General features: G+C 53.4%; 11 non-coding genes across 11 annotated transcripts; all 11 read left to right on the top strand.

Annotated features, from left to right (window-relative positions):
- The first annotated feature begins 1842 nt into the window (after nucleotides 1-1842).
- TRNAY-GUA (transfer RNA tyrosine (anticodon GUA)) lies at nucleotides 1843-1932 on the top strand. Its single transcript is given in 2 exon segments — nucleotides 1843-1879; nucleotides 1897-1932. It is a non-coding gene; the product is annotated as a tRNA-Tyr (tRNA).
- A 1896-nt stretch (nucleotides 1933-3828) lies between these two features.
- On the top strand, nucleotides 3829-3918 carry TRNAY-GUA (transfer RNA tyrosine (anticodon GUA)). The gene is given in 2 exon segments: nucleotides 3829-3865; nucleotides 3883-3918. It is a non-coding gene; the product is annotated as a tRNA-Tyr (tRNA).
- Nucleotides 3919-5061: 1143 nt separating this feature from the next.
- Nucleotides 5062-5134, top strand: TRNAA-AGC (transfer RNA alanine (anticodon AGC)). The gene has a single exon. It is a non-coding gene; the product is annotated as a tRNA-Ala (tRNA).
- Nucleotides 5135-5814: 680 nt separating this feature from the next.
- Nucleotides 5815-5904, top strand: TRNAY-GUA (transfer RNA tyrosine (anticodon GUA)). Its single transcript is given in 2 exon segments — nucleotides 5815-5851; nucleotides 5869-5904. It is a non-coding gene; the product is annotated as a tRNA-Tyr (tRNA).
- A 1143-nt stretch (nucleotides 5905-7047) lies between these two features.
- On the top strand, nucleotides 7048-7120 carry TRNAA-AGC (transfer RNA alanine (anticodon AGC)). Its single transcript has one exon. It is a non-coding gene; the product is annotated as a tRNA-Ala (tRNA).
- Nucleotides 7121-7800: 680 nt separating this feature from the next.
- Nucleotides 7801-7890, top strand: TRNAY-GUA (transfer RNA tyrosine (anticodon GUA)). The gene is given in 2 exon segments: nucleotides 7801-7837; nucleotides 7855-7890. It is a non-coding gene; the product is annotated as a tRNA-Tyr (tRNA).
- Nucleotides 7891-9033: 1143 nt separating this feature from the next.
- Nucleotides 9034-9106, top strand: TRNAA-AGC (transfer RNA alanine (anticodon AGC)). The gene has a single exon. It is a non-coding gene; the product is annotated as a tRNA-Ala (tRNA).
- A 680-nt stretch (nucleotides 9107-9786) lies between these two features.
- TRNAY-GUA (transfer RNA tyrosine (anticodon GUA)) lies at nucleotides 9787-9876 on the top strand. The gene is given in 2 exon segments: nucleotides 9787-9823; nucleotides 9841-9876. It is a non-coding gene; the product is annotated as a tRNA-Tyr (tRNA).
- A 1143-nt stretch (nucleotides 9877-11019) lies between these two features.
- TRNAA-AGC (transfer RNA alanine (anticodon AGC)) lies at nucleotides 11020-11092 on the top strand. Its single transcript has one exon. It is a non-coding gene; the product is annotated as a tRNA-Ala (tRNA).
- Nucleotides 11093-11772: 680 nt separating this feature from the next.
- Nucleotides 11773-11862, top strand: TRNAY-GUA (transfer RNA tyrosine (anticodon GUA)). The gene is given in 2 exon segments: nucleotides 11773-11809; nucleotides 11827-11862. It is a non-coding gene; the product is annotated as a tRNA-Tyr (tRNA).
- Nucleotides 11863-13758: 1896 nt separating this feature from the next.
- Nucleotides 13759-13848, top strand: TRNAY-GUA (transfer RNA tyrosine (anticodon GUA)). Its single transcript is given in 2 exon segments — nucleotides 13759-13795; nucleotides 13813-13848. It is a non-coding gene; the product is annotated as a tRNA-Tyr (tRNA).
- The last annotated feature ends 9 nt before the right edge of the window (nucleotides 13849-13857 follow it).

The raw sequence follows: 13857 nt of genomic DNA, 5'->3' as shown, positions 1-13857 counted from the left end.
ATTGCCGTGTTTTACTCCATTCGTGCGAGACCGGCCGTTGTAAATCTGCGCGCTGCATTTAAAGCACCGCTTGCCGCTACTTTCATCTACCACACCTGCTTCCAAGGACCTAGGCCACAGTTTACGCCTTTATAGGCCGAGTTCCTTTTTCTTCGCCCTCCCGCACTCACAGCGTAGACATCTAGCTATCGATGTCAGGCTTCAGAAGAGCCATTCATCACCCTGGTAGCGGGGCGCCTTTGTCATAAAATAGCCTGGCCGTAGCTATGACCCCAAGCTGTCTTCGGTGTTTTTCGCATGGGGCAGAGGTGCCGGGGGGACTGAGTTTCTGGTGGCAGAGAGGAGGGGAACGTAAGGGGAAAAGAAAAGGCCCTTTAGTCGCTGAGAGTTCCTTGTCCTTCAGGCTCAACCGATTGCGTGAGCTGCTGAGGGCGGGCTATTATGCTCATCGTTGTAGCAACGGGTGCGTTTCAATGGTTTGCTCTCTCTTTGTCCATCTTTCCTCCGCGTCATAGAGCTCAGTTTATGGAGTAGGGTGAGGACGCGGCTCCATTTCTTTCCTTTTTAGGCTTTTGTCCATCACATTTGTAGAGCTGGGATTTCTTCTTGGGCAACCGTGATTGCACAGTGTGTGTAAAAGGCTTCTGGCGGAGAATGGCTACAAACCCGATCGCGCGGAATTTCTGTCAAGGAGCTGCCGGGCTATCCGTAGATAATCTGAAGCTTTGCTGTCCTTGGCCTGTGCACCGAATAGGCGCCGTGAGGCAAGGAGGCAACTCGACCCCTTTCTTTTTCTGTTTTTGCTCTTCTTGTTGTCATGAACGGAGGCGTTAGATACGTGTGGGTGTGCAAGGCATGGGCGTGTGTGAGTTTCTCTGATGGTCTCTGGAAAGGTGTATTTTGTTGAAAGGCAAGAAAGGGGAGCAGCGTTGTTTGCTCTGTCCCGTGTCCTTGTTGAGTGGAGGTCCTTTCCCAGGTGCTGGGCAAGCGTAAAGGTAATTTGCTTTGCGGTGTGAAGAGATCTCTGGATGGAGTTTGCGCTGAGTTGACAGTGGGTGGTGGAGGGGGTGGGGCACCTTGTGGTTGCAGAGGGAATTAGTTCAAGTGGTAGAGCGCTCGCTTAGCATGTGAGAGGTAGCGGGATCGATACCCGCATTCTCCAAGCTGCTGCTCTTTCCTGCCTCTCTATTTCTCTCTCTGGCTTTTTTTACCACTCATCCCCACCCGCTTGCATCCACATACAGCCTTGAAGTCTGCGCAGAAAGGAGCGTTCCGGTCCACTCTTAGCTTTGGGGCAAGCCTTTTGTCCTCAGGCAGCCAAAGGGGCAGCTTCTTTTTCAGAAACCTGCGTGTCTGAGTTCTTTTCTTTTGCGAGTCTCTTTGTGTTTGTTTTTCCTGAGGTAGGCGTGGGAGGCCGCGTCGGGTGTGAAAGGGTGGGAGTGGGAATGTGTCAATTATTGACGAAGGGGAAGGGAAACGGGCTGAGAACATGTAGTGTTTGCAAAGGCCCCTTTCGAGCCAGGCAGGAGGCTCCGGCGTCGGACCGGTTTCCCGTTGCACCACCGTCCCTATTCTGGGTGCGTTCCGTTCTTCCCTTGCGGCGTTGTCTTCGTGCCATGCCTGTTAGGGAGCCTTTGAGCGGTATATGTGTGCGGGCTTCCCGTTGGGTGAATTGAGAGTAGACTAGGCGGCCACCCGGGGCAGCCCTGAGGATGAAGGGATAGGTGTGTGTGGCTTAATCCTTTGAAGGGCTGGGCACGGGCAAGCCTATAATTAGCAGTTAGTGCCAGTGGCGCTTCTGCCTGACTCCTTGAGTCACTCTGGGCCCTTTGTTCCTGTCTTCCTTCGATAGCTCAGTTGGTAGAGCGGAGGACTGTAGGCTTAATTCTCGGGGGAATCCTTAGGTCGCTGGTTCAACTCCGGCTCGAAGGAAGTGGCTTTTGTTTCCTTCGTTACACGCTCTTCTTTTGAGCTCCCACTCTGGCCATTGCCGTGTTTTACTCCATTCGTGCGAGACCGGCCGTTGTAAATCTGCGCGCTGCATTTAAAGCACCGCTTGCCGCTACTTTCATCTACCACACCTGCTTCCAAGGACCTAGGCCACAGTTTACGCCTTTATAGGCCGAGTTCCTTTTTCTTCGCCCTCCCGCACTCACAGCGTAGACATCTAGCTATCGATGTCAGGCTTCAGAAGAGCCATTCATCACCCTGGTAGCGGGGCGCCTTTGTCATAAAATAGCCTGGCCGTAGCTATGACCCCAAGCTGTCTTCGGTGTTTTTCGCATGGGGCAGAGGTGCCGGGGGGACTGAGTTTCTGGTGGCAGAGAGGAGGGGAACGTAAGGGGAAAAGAAAAGGCCCTTTAGTCGCTGAGAGTTCCTTGTCCTTCAGGCTCAACCGATTGCGTGAGCTGCTGAGGGCGGGCTATTATGCTCATCGTTGTAGCAACGGGTGCGTTTCAATGGTTTGCTCTCTCTTTGTCCATCTTTCCTCCGCGTCATAGAGCTCAGTTTATGGAGTAGGGTGAGGACGCGGCTCCATTTCTTTCCTTTTTAGGCTTTTGTCCATCACATTTGTAGAGCTGGGATTTCTTCTTGGGCAACCGTGATTGCACAGAGTGTGTAAAAGGCTTCTGGCGGAGAATGGCTACAAACCCGATCGCGCGGAATTTCTGTCAAGGAGCTGCCGGGCTATCCGTAGATAATCTGAAGCTTTGCTGTCCTTGGCCTGTGCACCGAATAGGCGCCGTGAGGCAAGGAGGCAACTCGACCCCTTTCTTTTTCTGTTTTTGCTCTTCTTGTTGTCATGAACGGAGGCGTTAGATACGTGTGGGTGTGCAAGGCATGGGCGTGTGTGAGTTTCTCTGATGGTCTCTGGAAAGGTGTATTTTGTTGAAAGGCAAGAAAGGGGAGCAGCGTTGTTTGCTCTGTCCCGTGTCCTTGTTGAGTGGAGGTCCTTTCCCAGGTGCTGGGCAAGCGTAAAGGTAATTTGCTTTGCGGTGTGAAGAGATCTCTGGATGGAGTTTGCGCTGAGTTGACAGTGGGTGGTGGAGGGGGTGGGGCACCTTGTGGTTGCAGAGGGAATTAGCTCAAGTGGTAGAGCGCTCGCTTAGCATGTGAGAGGTAGCGGGATCGATACCCGCATTCTCCAAGCTGCTGCTCTTTCCTGCCTCTCTATTTCTCTCTCTGGCTTTTTTTACCACTCATCCCCACCCGCTTGCATCCACATACAGCCTTGAAGTCTGCGCAGAAAGGAGCGTTCCGGTCCACTCTTAGCTTTGGGGCAAGCCTTTTGTCCTCAGGCAGCCAAAGGGGCAGCTTCTTTTTCAGAAACCTGCGTGTCTGAGTTCTTTTCTTTTGCGAGTCTCTTTGTGTTTGTTTTTCCTGAGGTAGGCGTGGGAGGCCGCGTCGGGTGTGAAAGGGTGGGAGTGGGAATGTGTCAATTATTGACGAAGGGGAAGGGAAACGGGCTGAGAACATGTAGTGTTTGCAAAGGCCCCTTTCGAGCCAGGCAGGAGGCTCCGGCGTCGGACCGGTTTCCCGTTGCACCACCGTCCCTATTCTGGGTGCGTTCCGTTCTTCCCTTGCGGCGTTGTCTTCGTGCCATGCCTGTTAGGGAGCCTTTGAGCGGTATATGTGTGCGGGCTTCCCGTTGGGTGAATTGAGAGTAGACTAGGCGGCCACCCGGGGCAGCCCTGAGGATGAAGGGATAGGTGTGTGTGGCTTAATCCTTTGAAGGGCTGGGCACGGGCAAGCCTATAATTAGCAGTTAGTGCCAGTGGCGCTTCTGCCTGACTCCTTGAGTCACTCTGGGCCCTTTGTTCCTGTCTTCCTTCGATAGCTCAGTTGGTAGAGCGGAGGACTGTAGGCTTAATTCTCGGGGGAATCCTTAGGTCGCTGGTTCAACTCCGGCTCGAAGGAAGTGGCTTTTGTTTCCTTCGTTACACGCTCTTCTTTTGAGCTCCCACTCTGGCCATTGCCGTGTTTTACTCCATTCGTGCGAGACCGGCCGTTGTAAATCTGCGCGCTGCATTTAAAGCACCGCTTGCCGCTACTTTCATCTACCACACCTGCTTCCAAGGACCTAGGCCACAGTTTACGCCTTTATAGGCCGAGTTCCTTTTTCTTCGCCCTCCCGCACTCACAGCGTAGACATCTAGCTATCGATGTCAGGCTTCAGAAGAGCCATTCATCACCCTGGTAGCGGGGCGCCTTTGTCATAAAATAGCCTGGCCGTAGCTATGACCCCAAGCTGTCTTCGGTGTTTTTCGCATGGGGCAGAGGTGCCGGGGGGACTGAGTTTCTGGTGGCAGAGAGGAGGGGAACGTAAGGGGAAAAGAAAAGGCCCTTTAGTCGCTGAGAGTTCCTTGTCCTTCAGGCTCAACCGATTGCGTGAGCTGCTGAGGGCGGGCTATTATGCTCATCGTTGTAGCAACGGGTGCGTTTCAATGGTTTGCTCTCTCTTTGTCCATCTTTCCTCCGCGTCATAGAGCTCAGTTTATGGAGTAGGGTGAGGACGCGGCTCCATTTCTTTCCTTTTTAGGCTTTTGTCCATCACATTTGTAGAGCTGGGATTTCTTCTTGGGCAACCGTGATTGCACAGAGTGTGTAAAAGGCTTCTGGCGGAGAATGGCTACAAACCCGATCGCGCGGAATTTCTGTCAAGGAGCTGCCGGGCTATCCGTAGATAATCTGAAGCTTTGCTGTCCTTGGCCTGTGCACCGAATAGGCGCCGTGAGGCAAGGAGGCAACTCGACCCCTTTCTTTTTCTGTTTTTGCTCTTCTTGTTGTCATGAACGGAGGCGTTAGATACGTGTGGGTGTGCAAGGCATGGGCGTGTGTGAGTTTCTCTGATGGTCTCTGGAAAGGTGTATTTTGTTGAAAGGCAAGAAAGGGGAGCAGCGTTGTTTGCTCTGTCCCGTGTCCTTGTTGAGTGGAGGTCCTTTCCCAGGTGCTGGGCAAGCGTAAAGGTAATTTGCTTTGCGGTGTGAAGAGATCTCTGGATGGAGTTTGCGCTGAGTTGACAGTGGGTGGCGGAGGGGGTGGGGCACCTTGTGGTTGCAGGGGGAATTAGCTCAAGTGGTAGAGCGCTCGCTTAGCATGTGAGAGGTAGCGGGATCGATACCCGCATTCTCCAAGCTGCTGCTCTTTCCTGCCTCTCTATTTCTCTCTCTGGCTTTTTTTACCACTCATCCCCACCCGCTTGCATCCACATACAGCCTTGAAGTCTGCGCAGAAAGGAGCGTTCCGGTCCACTCTTAGCTTTGGGGCAAGCCTTTTGTCCTCAGGCAGCCAAAGGGGCAGCTTCTTTTTCAGAAGCCTGCGTGTCTGAGTTCTTTTCTTTTGCGAGTCTCTTTGTGTTTGTTTTTCCTGAGGTAGGCGTGGGAGGCCGAGTCGGGTGTGAAAGGGTGGGAGTGGGAATGTGTCAATTATTGACGAAGGGGAAGGGAAACGGGCTGAGAACATGTAGTGTTTGCAAAGGCCCCTTTCGAGCCAGGCAGGAGGCTCCGGCGTCGGACCGGTTTCCCGTTGCACCACCGTCCCTATTCTGGGTGCGTTCCGTTCTTCCCTTGCGGCGTTGTCTTCGTGCCATGCCTGTTAGGGAGCCTTTGAGCGGTATATGTGTGCGGGCTTCCCGTTGGGTGAATTGAGAGTAGACTAGGCGGCCACCCGGGGCAGCCCTGAGGATGAAGGGATAGGTGTGTGTGGCTTAATCCTTTGAAGGGCTGGGCACGGGCAAGCCTATAATTAGCAGTTAGTGCCAGTGGCGCTTCTGCCTGACTCCTTGAGTCACTCTGGGCCCTTTGTTCCTGTCTTCCTTCGATAGCTCAGTTGGTAGAGCGGAGGACTGTAGGCTTAATTCTCGGGGGAATCCTTAGGTCGCTGGTTCAACTCCGGCTCGAAGGAAGTGGCTTTTGTTTCCTTCGTTACACGCTCTTCTTTTGAGCTCCCACTCTGGCCATTGCCGTGTTTTACTCCATTCGTGCGAGACCGGCCGTTGTAAATCTGCGCGCTGCATTTAAAGCACCGCTTGCCGCTACTTTCATCTACCACACCTGCTTCCAAGGACCTAGGCCACAGTTTACGCCTTTATAGGCCGAGTTCCTTTTTCTTCGCCCTCCCGCACTCACAGCGTAGACATCTAGCTATCGATGTCAGGCTTCAGAAGAGCCATTCATCACCCTGGTAGCGGGGCGCCTTTGTCATAAAATAGCCTGGCCGTAGCTATGACCCCAAGCTGTCTTCGGTGTTTTTCGCATGGGGCAGAGGTGCCGGGGGGACTGAGTTTCTGGTGGCAGAGAGGAGGGGAACGTAAGGGGAAAAGAAAAGGCCCTTTAGTCGCTGAGAGTTCCTTGTCCTTCAGGCTCAACCGATTGCGTGAGCTGCTGAGGGCGGGCTATTATGCTCATCGTTGTAGCAACGGGTGCGTTTCAATGGTTTGCTCTCTCTTTGTCCATCTTTCCTCCGCGTCATAGAGCTCAGTTTATGGAGTAGGGTGAGGACGCGGCTCCATTTCTTTCCTTTTTAGGCTTTTGTCCATCACATTTGTAGAGCTGGGATTTCTTCTTGGGCAACCGTGATTGCACAGAGTGTGTAAAAGGCTTCTGGCGGAGAATGGCTACAAACCCGATCGCGCGGAATTTCTGTCAAGGAGCTGCCGGGCTATCCGTAGATAATCTGAAGCTTTGCTGTCCTTGGCCTGTGCACCGAATAGGCGCCGTGAGGCAAGGAGGCAACTCGACCCCTTTCTTTTTCTGTTTTTGCTCTTCTTGTTGTCATGAACGGAGGCGTTAGATACGTGTGGGCGTGCAAGGCATGGGCGTGTGTGAGTTTCTCTGATGGTCTCTGGAAAGGTGTATTTTGTTGAAAGGCAAGAAAGGGGAGCAGCGTTGTTTGCTCTGTCCCGTGTCCTTGTTGAGTGGAGGTCCTTTCCCAGGTGCTGGTCAAGCGTAAAGGTAATTTGCTTTGTGGTGTGAAGAGATCTCTGGATGGAGTTTGCGCTGAGTTGACAGTGGGTGGCGGAGGGGGTGGGGCACCTTGTGGTTGCAGGGGGAATTAGCTCAAGTGGTAGAGCGCTCGCTTAGCATGTGAGAGGTAGCGGGATCGATACCCGCATTCTCCAAGCTGCTGCTCTTTCCTGCCTCTCTATTTCTCTCTCTGGCTTTTTTTACCACTCATCCCCACCCGCTTGCATCCACATACAGCCTTGAAGTCTGCGCAGAAAGGAGCGTTCCGGTCCACTCTTAGCTTTGGGGCAAGCCTTTTGTCCTCAGGCAGCCAAAGGGGCAGCTTCTTTTTCAGAAGCCTGCGTGTCTGAGTTCTTTTCTTTTGCGAGTCTCTTTGTGTTTGTTTTTCCTGAGGTAGGCGTGGGAGGCCGAGTCGGGTGTGAAAGGGTGGGAGTGGGAATGTGTCAATTATTGACGAAGGGGAAGGGAAATGGGCTGAGAACATGTAGTGTTTGCAAAGGCCCCTTTCGAGCCAGGCAGGAGGCTCTGGCGTCGGACCGGTTTCCCGTTGCACCACCGTCCCTATTCTGGGTGCGTTCCGTTCTTCCCTTGCGGCGTTGTCTTCGTGCCATGCCTGTTAGGGAGCCTTTGAGCGGTATATGTGTGCGGGCTTCCCGTTGGGTGAATTGAGAGTAGACTAGGCGGCCACCCGGGGCAGCCCTGAGGATGAAGGGATAGGTGTGTGTGGCTTAATCCTTTGAAGGGCTGGGCACGGGCAAGCCTATAATTAGCAGTTAGTGCCAGTGGCGCTTCTGCCTGACTCCTTGAGTCACTCTGGGCCCTTTGTTCCTGTCTTCCTTCGATAGCTCAGTTGGTAGAGCGGAGGACTGTAGGCTTAATTCTCGGGGGAATCCTTAGGTCGCTGGTTCAACTCCGGCTCGAAGGAAGTGGCTTTTGTTTCCTTCGTTACACGCTCTTCTTTTGAGCTCCCACTCTGGCCATTGCCGTGTTTTACTCCATTCGTGCGAGACCGGCCGTTGTAAATCTGCGCGCTGCATTTAAAGCACCGCTTGCCGCTACTTTCATCTACCACACCTGCTTCCAAGGACCTAGGCCACAGTTTACGCCTTTATAGGCCGAGTTCCTTTTTCTTCGCCCTCCCGCACTCACAGCGTAGACATCTAGCTATCGATGTCAGGCTTCAGAAGAGCCATTCATCACCCTGGTAGCGGGGCGCCTTTGTCATAAAATAGCCTGGCCGTAGCTATGACCCCAAGCTGTCTTCGGTGTTTTTCGCATGGGGCAGAGGTGCCGGGGGGACTGAGTTTCTGGTGGCAGAGAGGAGGGGAACGTAAGGGGAAAAGAAAAGGCCCTTTAGTCGCTGAGAGTTCCTTGTCCTTCAGGCTCAACCGATTGCGTGAGCTGCTGAGGGCGGGCTATTATGCTCATCGTTGTAGCAACGGGTGCGTTTCAATGGTTTGTTCTCTCTTTGTCCATCTTTCCTCCGCGTCATAGAGCTCAGTTTATGGAGTAGGGTGAGGACGCGGCTCCATTTCTTTCCTTTTTAGGCTTTTGTCCATCACATTTGTAGAGCTGGGATTTCTTCTTGGGCAACCGTGATTGCACAGAGTGTGTAAAAGGCTTCTGGCGGAGAATGGCTACAAACCCGATCGCGCGGAATTTCTGTCAAGGAGCTGCCGGGCTATCCGTAGATAATCTGAAGCTTTGCTGTCCTTGGCCTGTGCACCGAATAGGCGCCGTGAGGCAAGGAGGCAACTCGACCCCTTTCTTTTTCTGTTTTTGCTCTTCTTGTTGTCATGAACGGAGGCGTTAGATACGTGTGGGTGTGCAAGGCATGGGCGTGTGTGAGTTTCTCTGATGGTCTCTGGAAAGGTGTATTTTGTTGAAAGGCAAGAAAGGGGAGCAGCGTTGTTTGCTCTGTCCCGTGTCCTTGTTGAGTGGAGGTCCTTTCCCAGGTGCTGGGCAAGCGTAAAGGTAATTTGCTTTGCGGTGTGAAGAGATCTCTGGATGGAGTTTGCGCTGAGTTGACAGTGGGTGGCGGAGGGGGTGGGGCACCTTGTGGTTGCAGGGGGAATTAGCTCAAGTGGTAGAGCGCTCGCTTAGCATGTGAGAGGTAGCGGGATCGATACCCGCATTCTCCAAGCTGCTGCTCTTTCCTGCCTCTCTATTTCTCTCTCTGGCTTTTTTTACCACTCATCCCCACCCGCTTGCATCCACATACAGCCTTGAAGTCTGCGCAGAAAGGAGCGTTCCGGTCCACTCTTAGCTTTGGGGCAAGCCTTTTGTCCTCAGGCAGCCAAAGGGGCAGCTTCTTTTTCAGAAGCCTGCGTGTCTGAGTTCTTTTCTTTTGCGAGTCTCTTTGTGTTTGTTTTTCCTGAGGTAGGCGTGGGAGGCCGAGTCGGGTGTGAAAGGGTGGGAGTGGGAATGTGTCAATTATTGACGAAGGGGAAGGGAAACGGGCTGAGAACATGTAGTGTTTGCAAAGGCCCCTTTCGAGCCAGGCAGGAGGCTCCGGCGTCGGACCGGTTTCCCGTTGCACCACCGTCCCTATTCTGGGTGCGTTCCGTTCTTCCCTTGCGGCGTTGTCTTCGTGCCATGCCTGTTAGGGAGCCTTTGAGCGGTATATGTGTGCGGGCTTCCCGTTGGGTGAATTGAGAGTAGACTAGGCGGCCACCCGGGGCAGCCCTGAGGATGAAGGGATAGGTGTGTGTGGCTTAATCCTTTGAAGGGCTGGGCACGGGCAAGCCTATAATTAGCAGTTAGTGCCAGTGGCGCTTCTGCCTGACTCCTTGAGTCACTCTGGGCCCTTTGTTCCTGTCTTCCTTCGATAGCTCAGTTGGTAGAGCGGAGGACTGTAGGCTTAATTCTCGGGGGAATCCTTAGGTCGCTGGTTCAACTCCGGCTCGAAGGAAGTGGCTTTTGTTTCCTTCGTTACACGCTCTTCTTTTGAGCTCCCACTCTGGCCATTGCCGTGTTTTACTCCATTCGTGCGAGACCGGCCGTTGTAAATCTGCGCGCTGCATTTAAAGCACCGCTTGCCGCTACTTTCATCTACCACACCTGCTTCCAAGGACCTAGGCCACAGTTTACGCCTTTATAGGCCGAGTTCCTTTTTCTTCGCCCTCCCGCACTCACAGCGTAGACATCTAGCTATCGATGTCAGGCTTCAGAAGAGCCATTCATCACCCTGGTAGCGGGGCACCTTTGTCATAAAATAGCCTGGCCATAGCTATGACCCCAAGCTGTCTTCGGTGTTTTTCGCATGGGGCAGAGGTGCCGGGGGGACTGAGTTTCTGGTGGCAGAGAGGAGGGGAACGTAAGGGGAAAAGAAAAGGCCCTTTAGTCGCTGAGAGTTCCTTGTCCTTCAGGCTCAACCGATTGCGTGAGCTGCTGAGGGCGGGCTATTATGCTCATCGTTGTAGCAACGGGTGCGTTTCAATGGTTTGCTCTCTCTTTGTCCATCTTTCCTCCGCGTCATAGAGCTCAGTTTATGGAGTAGGGTGAGGACGCGGCTCCATTTCTTTCCTTTTTAGGCTTTTGTCCATCACATTTGTAGAGCTGGGATTTCTTCTTGGGCAACCGTGATTGCACAGTGTGTGTAAAAGGCTTCTGGCGGAGAATGGCTACAAACCCGATCGCGCGGAATTTCTGTCAAGGAGCTGCCGGGCTATCCGTAGATAATCTGAAGCTTTGCTGTCCTTGGCCTGTGCACCGAATAGGCGCCGTGAGGCAAGGAGGCAACTCGACCCCTTTCTTTTTCTGTTTTTGCTCTTCTTGTTGTCATGAACGGAGGCGTTAGATACGTGTGGGCGTGCAAGGCATGGGCGTGTGTGAGTTTCTCTGATGGTCTCTGGAAAGGTGTATTTTGTTGAAAGGCAAGAAAGGGGAGCAGCGTTGTTTGCTCTGTCCCGTGTCCTTGTTGAGTGGAGGTCCTTTCCCAGGTGCTGGTCAAGCGTAAAGGTAATTTGCTTTGTGGTGTGAAGAGATCTCTGGATGGAGTTTGCGCTGAGTTGACAGTGGGTGGCGGAGGGGGTGGGGCACCTTGTGGTTGCAGGGGGAATTAGCTCAAGTGGTAGAGCGCTCGCTTAGCATGTGAGAGGTAGCGGGATCGATACCCGCATTCTCCAAGCTGCTGCTCTTTCCTGCCTCTCTATTTCTCTCTCTGGCTTTTTTTACCACTCATCCCCACCCGCTTGCATCCACATACAGCCTTGAAGTCTGCGCAGAAAGGAGCGTTCCGGTCCACTCTTAGCTTTGGGGCAAGCCTTTTGTCCTCAGGCAGCCAAAGGGGCAGCTTCTTTTTCAGAAGCCTGCGTGTCTGAGTTCTTTTCTTTTGCGAGTCTCTTTGTGTTTGTTTTTCCTGAGGTAGGCGTGGGAGGCCGAGTCGGGTGTGAAAGGGTGGGAGTGGGAATGTGTCAATTATTGACGAAGGGGAAGGGAAATGGGCTGAGAACATGTAGTGTTTGCAAAGGCCCCTTTCGAGCCAGGCAGGAGGCTCTGGCGTCGGACCGGTTTCCCGTTGCACCACCGTCCCTATTCTGGGTGCGTTCCGTTCTTCCCTTGCGGCGTTGTCTTCGTGCCATGCCTGTTAGGGAGCCTTTGAGCGGTATATGTGTGCGGGCTTCCCGTTGGGTGAATTGAGAGTAGACTAGGCGGCCACCCGGGGCAGCCCTGAGGATGAAGGGATAGGTGTGTGTGGCTTAATCCTTTGAAGGGCTGGGCACGGGCAAGCCTATAATTAGCAGTTAGTGCCAGTGGCGCTTCTGCCTGACTCCTTGAGTCACTCTGGGCCCTTTGTTCCTGTCTTCCTTCGATAGCTCAGTTGGTAGAGCGGAGGACTGTAGGCTTAATTCTCGGGGGAATCCTTAGGTCGCTGGTTCAACTCCGGCTCGAAGGAAGTGGCTTTTGTTTCCTTCGTTACACGCTCTTCTTTTGAGCTCCCACTCTGGCCATTGCCGTGTTTTACTCCATTCGTGCGAGACCGGCCGTTGTAAATCTGCGCGCTGCATTTAAAGCACCGCTTGCCGCTACTTTCATCTACCACACCTGCTTCCAAGGACCTAGGCCACAGTTTACGCCTTTATAGGCCGAGTTCCTTTTTCTTCGCCCTCCCGCACTCACAGCGTAGACATCTAGCTATCGATGTCAGGCTTCAGAAGAGCCATTCATCACCCTGGTAGCGGGGCGCCTTTGTCATAAAATAGCCTGGCCGTAGCTATGACCCCAAGCTGTCTTCGGTGTTTTTCGCATGGGGCAGAGGTGCCGGGGGGACTGAGTTTCTGGTGGCAGAGAGGAGGGGAACGTAAGGGGAAAAGAAAAGGCCCTTTAGTCGCTGAGAGTTCCTTGTCCTTCAGGCTCAACCGATTGCGTGAGCTGCTGAGGGCGGGCTATTATGCTCATCGTTGTAGCAACGGGTGCGTTTCAATGGTTTGTTCTCTCTTTGTCCATCTTTCCTCCGCGTCATAGAGCTCAGTTTATGGAGTAGGGTGAGGACGCGGCTCCATTTCTTTCCTTTTTAGGCTTTTGTCCATCACATTTGTAGAGCTGGGATTTCTTCTTGGGCAACCGTGATTGCACAGAGTGTGTAAAAGGCTTCTGGCGGAGAATGGCTACAAACCCGATCGCGCGGAATTTCTGTCAAGGAGCTGCCGGGCTATCCGTAGATAATCTGAAGCTTTGCTGTCCTTGGCCTGTGCACCGAATAGGCGCCGTGAGGCAAGGAGGCAACTCGACCCCTTTCTTTTTCTGTTTTTGCTCTTCTTGTTGTCATGAACGGAGGCGTTAGATACGTGTGGGTGTGCAAGGCATGGGCGTGTGTGAGTTTCTCTGATGGTCTCTGGAAAGGTGTATTTTGTTGAAAGGCAAGAAAGGGGAGCAGCGTTGTTTGCTCTGTCCCGTGTCCTTGTTGAGTGGAGGTCCTTTCCCAGGTGCTGGGCAAGCGTAAAGGTAATTTGCTTTGCGGTGTGAAGAGATCTCTGGATGGAGTTTGCGCTGAGTTGACAGTGGGTGGTGGAGGGGGTGGGGCACCTTGTGGTTGCAGAGGGAATTAGCTCAAGTGGTAGAGCGCTCGCTTAGCATGTGAGAGGTAGCGGGATCGATACCCGCATTCTCCAAGCTGCTGCTCTTTCCTGCCTCTCTATTTCTCTCTCTGGCTTTTTTTACCACTCATCCCCACCCGCTTGCATCCACATACAGCCTTGAAGTCTGCGCAGAAAGGAGCGTTCCGGTCCACTCTTAGCTTTGGGGCAAGCCTTTTGTCCTCAGGCAGCCAAAGGGGCAGCTTCTTTTTCAGAAGCCTGCGTGTCTGAGTTCTTTTCTTTTGCGAGTCTCTTTGTGTTTGTTTTTCCTGAGGTAGGCGTGGGAGGCCGAGTCGGGTGTGAAAGGGTGGGAGTGGGAATGTGTCAATTATTGACGAAGGGGAAGGGAAACGGGCTGAGAACATGTAGTGTTTGCAAAGGCCCCTTTCGAGCCAGGCAGGAGGCTCCGGCGTCGGACCGGTTTCCCGTTGCACCACCGTCCCTATTCTGGGTGCGTTCCGTTCTTCCCTTGCGGCGTTGTCTTCGTGCCATGCCTGTTAGGGAGCCTTTGAGCGGTATATGTGTGCGGGCTTCCCGTTGGGTGAATTGAGAGTAGACTAGGCGGCCACCCGGGGCAGCCCTGAGGATGAAGGGATAGGTGTGTGTGGCTTAATCCTTTGAAGGGCTGGGCACGGGCAAGCCTATAATTAGCAGTTAGTGCCAGTGGCGCTTCTGCCTGACTCCTTGAGTCACTCTGGGCCCTTTGTTCCTGTCTTCCTTCGATAGCTCAGTTGGTAGAGCGGAGGACTGTAGGCTTAATTCTCGGGGGAATCCTTAGGTCGCTGGTTCAACTCCGGCTCGAAGGAAGTGGCTTT

The sequence above is a fragment of the Malaclemys terrapin genome, chromosome 2 (genome assembly GCF_027887155.1).
Source record: "Malaclemys terrapin pileata isolate rMalTer1 chromosome 2, rMalTer1.hap1, whole genome shotgun sequence".
Lineage (NCBI taxonomy): Eukaryota > Metazoa > Chordata > Testudines > Emydidae > Malaclemys > Malaclemys terrapin.
Note: the sequence above shows the minus strand (reverse complement) of the source record. Positions and strands in the feature narration are given on the sequence as shown.